Source organism: Phocoena sinus, chromosome 6 (assembly GCF_008692025.1).
Source record: "Phocoena sinus isolate mPhoSin1 chromosome 6, mPhoSin1.pri, whole genome shotgun sequence".
Taxonomy (NCBI): Eukaryota; Metazoa; Chordata; class Mammalia; order Artiodactyla; family Phocoenidae; genus Phocoena; species Phocoena sinus.
This window is the reverse complement of record NC_045768.1, coordinates 80,169,902-80,176,009: the sequence shown is the minus strand read 5'-3', so window position 1 is coordinate 80,176,009 and position 6,108 is coordinate 80,169,902.

Genomic DNA, 6,108 nt, shown 5'->3' with positions numbered 1-6,108 from the left:
GGTTACAGTGTTATAAATGAAGACGAAATCTGAAGTATTGGAGTATTAACAATGGAAAATAATATCTTGACATAGGAACCTGATACAGTGTGTGACTTATATCACCCCTTAGGGTAATAACACAGCTGTTAATATTTTATATGTTGGAGTCTCTTGAAATATGCTCATGAAAGTTTGTCTCCCAACTCAACCCCTACCCCACCTTAGTACAAAATATTCTAGGACAGGCTTCCTGCCATAGCACATAGCATCCATATGCTGGGGGCTTATAGTTATAGCACAGCCTGGTTGGCGGCAGAGAGGAAAAGGTGGAGTGTATACTATAGACAAATAAGGGTCCAAGCCATATCCATATTTCATTCTTTTTGCTTAGACCCAAAGTACAAAAGGAAAACCAAACTCACTTTATTCAAAAATAGAAATGTTTATGACAGAGAGAGGGAAATAGAAAGTGTACCCTGAGCTAGTCTTAATACTAGGATGAATAAAATAATCGCATTTCTGTCTAACTCATCTTTAAGTCATACTTTCCTCACCTAATTTAAAGCTGTTGTTAGTGAGCAAAAGTGGATACACAGCTTTCTGCTATGTATAGTTAAACAGGAATCTTCAATGTTTTCCTGAATACAATCAAATCTATATAAGCTATTATCATATATACACACCATCTTCAGCACAGATGGTTTCCATGCAACATGTTAAGTCATTGGCTATGTGGTTTCTACAAATGGTCTGGTCCAGAACTAGTCTTGTTTTCAATCAGCTCTTTCAGGAGTAAGGTTTTCCTGAGTTTTGTCTTCCCCATCTACCACCTGTCTGGTGGGAGTAAGTCACTCTCTTCCCCTTACAAATCCAATCAGAGAATGTCAACCCTGATATGAGGTCAAGAATCAGTATAGATTCACATTAGGACATCGTATCTTGCCAGAATGCATAAAAGCCCATTTTGTTTTCTAGTTCTTTTTTTTTTTTTTAACATCTTTATTGGGGTATAATTGCTTTACAATGGTGTGTTAGTTTCTGCTTTATAACAAAGTGAATCAGTTATACATATACATATGTTCCCATATGTCTTCCCTCTTGCGTCTCCCTCCCTCCCACCCTCCCTATCCCACCCCGCTAGGTGGTCACAAAGCACCGAGCTGATCTCCCTGTGCTATGCGGCTGCTTCCCACTAGCTATCTATTTTACGTTTGGTAGTGTATATATGTCCATGCCTCTCTCTCGCTTTGTCACAGCTCACTCTTCACCCTCCCCATATCCTCAAGTCCGTTGTCCAGTAGGTCTGTGTCTTTATTCCTGTCTTACCCCTAGGTTCTTCATGACATTTTTTTCCCTTAAATTCCATATATATGTGCTAGCATACGGTATTTGTCTTTTTCTTTCTGACTTACTTCACTCTGTATGACAGACTCTAGGTCTATCCATCTCATTGTTTTCTAGTTCTTGATGCAGATTTCTAAAAGGAATAAAATTAATGAGAATATTGGATTCACAGAAATCTGAGTCAGGTCTATGGATGCCAGCATTGTGATTATGATGTCATCCTTGACAATCACAGAGATGGTTTTTAAGAGTTCCCTCAAAAACATATTGTACATTACAATTTTTTCCTATAATCTTGAATCAGCTCAGAAAGCTTATTAATTGCTCGAGCTACTCCAAGCTTGTTTGGGAAGAAAATCACCCTAAAACCTATTAGCTCATTCTTCTCTCAGCATGGCCAGTTATACAGACCTGAGTATCAGTTCCAGAAAAGTTATTTTTTAGGATGTCATTCAATATTTCATCAATTCCCAGCACACTTGGTGGCTTGGAAATATCCTCCATAATCTTTTGTCCCCCTGAAGCGTGTATAAACAAATCTAATTCCTTGTTAGATGCTAATTGCAATTGCCATATAACTGTGCTTCTGAAACTTTCTAAGAACATTACCCATATGTCAGGGTCTTTCTCTAATTGCCTGGTTATCCTAATGAGAGGATTATTTTTTCTTCCTCCTGCTGACTGCACCCCATCCATTTGTAAGCTAAATATCTACTGAAAAATTTCTTCAGTGTAACTAAAAATTACCAGCATTGGACCAGTGATAATAATTTTAATAGGTAGTTCTGTAAAAGCATCATTAGTATAGGTTGTGTGAGGCTGGAAATTCTCCCTCATCTTTGGTATATTTCTGAATTAACTCACTTTATATGGTAGCTGAAAAACCTTCTGGAAAACCAATAAACAAACCCAAGTGAAATTGATTAATGTTTATATATAAACATCTCTGAAAGTCTTTGGGTGTGTGAGGATGCAAAATTTCAAGGAAGAACCTTAAGAGTTGAGGGAGAATGTAGGCTGAGAGAAGAAAATTGGTGTTCCAAGCTGAACTAAAATCCTTAAGGTTGTTGGAGAATAAAGGTTCTGCATGTAGTGCAGGGACTCTTATTTTAACATGACCCAGTGTAATGGACACTGTAGTATGCTGCTGAGAACCCCCGCTTCAGGACAATCCCCCAGCTGACAAAATATTAACTGCCAAGGACTCATAGCTGAGTCTGCTTCCTAGAACCACTCTTGGTACCAAATATCTTGGGGTGAGTCCCTCTATGGAAATTACCCTCAGCGAGGGGAGTTGCCTTGGTCAAGGTTATACTCTGGTTCCCGTGGGATTGGCTGAGGCTTCTGTTGCAATACACCTTCGTTCATTTTCTCTTTCTTTAATCCCATTTCCTTCACTTGCTTATTGGTGACAAGAGATTAGGAGATCACAGTCCCTAATAGACATTCTGCACCAAATCTCTGGACCATAAATAGGTCCATCATTGCTGGTAATCTGAAGTTGTGCTGCTGATATTTTTATAGCATATATTAAGTCATTTACTTGGGTAATTCTTACACTTGGGAAAGGAGAACACTCAAATATTTCAAGGACTGTTGGACGTAGAGTCTCAACTGACGTCGATACCTGGGAACCCAAAGTGTCATCATAATCCCCTGGTTAGAATCAGAGTGTAGGTGGGCCAGGTGATAAATAAAGTTCTGGCCCAAGTTTGTCAAAAAGCATGTCCACTAGGGACCATGGACCAGTAGTCATTACCCAGTTCCTGAATACAAAATTAGAGTAGATGTACTTAATATTTGGCAGAACACCAATTTTGGTTTCTTAGCCTGTGGATTAAGACTTATTATGGTGGGTAAAATCAGTTTCTTCCTCTGCCCAGTCCTGGCTTTTCTTCCTCTCTTTCAGACAGTGGTGTGCTGGTAACTGTTCAACAATAGAATCTCCCAGTGTGTGTGTGTGTGTGTGTGTGTGTGTGTGTGTGTGTGTGTGTGTGTGGTGTGTGTGTGTGGTGGTGGTGGTGGGGACACCCTTATTTGTTGCATTTGCCAATTTCCAAGACATAAATTCCCACTATGGCCAATTTTAAACTACCAACTGGACATCATTGAACACAGAGGTGAGAAAAGATGCACATAATTGCTTCTTGCAAGTTGGTACAGGTTGGCTCCAGCACACCACTGCAGATGTTGTTTCTGAGTCTACTCCTCAATAAACCTCCAAAATGAAAGTATCTGTCTCAGAGTCCCTTTCTGAAAAAAGCTATCCAAAGCATCCAGCCATTTCTCATTATGCATACAATCTGGTGGATTATGTAGAAACCCAACACATACTGTGGGATCTAGTCTTAAGGAGCTCCATGCAAGGCAGGAATATTCACTTCCATACCCATTTTAGAGGAGGGACAAGCAGCAATCCCTAATGAAGCAACTGTGGCATTGGTGGTGTGGATTGTGTAGAGGAATATGCTCGGCATGACATGTGTCTTAGCAAAGTAGTAGGTAATGAGTCTGGAGCAAGTGTGGGTAGTGGCCTGAGCCAGCAATGGAGCACTGGAGCTGCCAGACTACCTATATTCAAAGATGGTTTGATGTTACAGGCAGCAGCATGTGATACTGGCTGGAAAAAAATCAGTGCTGAGATCTGGGGACTTTGTGTTCTACAGTGGTAATAGTAACTAGTAACTATATTCCAGGTTCTGTGCTATGCTTCTTATATACATAATACATACTGTAATATATTTAATACATATACTGTGATGTATACACCACAATCCTGAGAAAAACACTAAAATGTGGGTGGAATTATTCTCATTTTATAGATGTAGAAACTAAGACGGAGGGAGGTTAAGTGATGTTAAGTGACCTATATATTCCTTAAAATAATAAATGAAGAAAAAATAATCAGAGTGACTAAGGAAAAGTAAGTTTAAATGTCTGAAATATTATTTAATCCTGTGTGTAATTTGTATATAGGAAAATATATTTTAAAACATAAGTAAAAGACATTTTGCTGTTTTCCACAGGGTCTGGGAATGCAGCAGTGGGAAAGCCAGTCCTTGTCAAGGTCCTAAACAGGCTTGGGTTTAATTTCTCATTGATTTGACTTAGCTCACCAGGGTGATGTTTTGTCTTGGGAGAGTAATACTCTGCATCAAGCAAATTGATAATTGGTATCTTTATAGAACAGAATATAAATGGATCAATTTGGAGATCTATTTGGAGAAATGACAGCGTAGAATATCTGTAATTGTTGATCAGTGCATTCTCTTTGCCTTAGAAACAATTATTTAAGAAATAAAATCAATTTCAGATGATAGTATTTGGTAAGTAGAGGGTCAAAATAAATATAGCAGTATGGTTTTATATCACTTTATATATTATAAATTATAATTCATATAATTATAATGAACTACAATCATCTTATCAGAGGACTTCTCCCCTTATCAATCTTGTTGGAGCACATTCTTCAGTATCCACATGCAAATACTCTCTTAATTACCCAAATCATTGGCATTATCACATCCAGTATTATAGCTTATGTTTCATTAATTATACTTTATTTTTATTTATTTATTTATTTATTTATTTATTTTTGCGGTATGCGGGCCTCTCACTGTTGTGGCCTCTCCCGTTGCGGAGCACAGGCTCCGGATGCGCAGGCTCAGCGGCCATGGCTCACGGGCCCAGCCGCTCCGCGGCACGTGGGATCTTCCCGGACCGGGGCACGAACCTGTGTCCTCTGCATCGGCAGGCGGACTCTCAACCACTGTGCCACCAGGGAAGCGCACAAGTTATATTTTAATGAGGTTTTTTTATGGGAAGATAGTTTCTTACGGATAGTCCCATATGTATACAGAAATATTATGATCTTGTAATGAAAGACTAAATAAAAAGGTGATTTGAAAACATGAGGCATTGTCTACATACAATATGCCCACTCATTCACCCCTCTGTTTCATAATCTAAGAATCTGTGGACTGAATCTCATATTTATTTGAAAGATTCTTTTGCCCTTTATTCTGAACAGTCTATTTTTATTTGCTGTATTAAATATCACCATGAAATCAATAATAAATATAATTAAGAATATTAACAAAGCAAGGCATGCACTACCCCATCTGACTTGGAAAATGCTTACTTGTCAATCTTCAGTAACTCACATTTCAGCGGATCACCCTGTTCTAAGGAAGTAGCTAGTTTTCCATGGTGTGACATCTGCAAAAATGAATCCTACTTCCTTTGCACAGAGACAAAGAGATGAGTATTACATGGATTTTCACAGTAAAATTTGAAATTTCATTAGCTACTGTAAAAGCCCATATCATTGACCTTTCTGATTAAAATGGTAGGTTGTTTTACCCCTGAATGATTAATACTGACAACATGCTTTTCCACATGTATGTGAGTTTTGCTATAAAGGGAACATATTGTCCAAAGAGTACCACAAATTAATGTGTTCTTCCTACCAATTTCACCTTTGCGCTCCACCACATCCCCTTTAAGAAAACCAATACAACAGTTTTTGAGTTTGCAAATAGATGAATTAAGAAATAAATTTATGAAGTGAGTTACTAGGTAATCTAGAGCGCTTACAACCTAAATTGCTTCACAAAATTTAATTTCCACTGATTTTCCATACACTCAGGCATGCCACCAGATGACACAGGATTAAAAGTAATAAAAGATAAAAGTCTAGTGAAAGGAATTAAAGGCATAACCAAATATAGATGAATAGCCTGACTGATACTGAGACCAGGAGAATTGTTTCTCTCTCTGAAA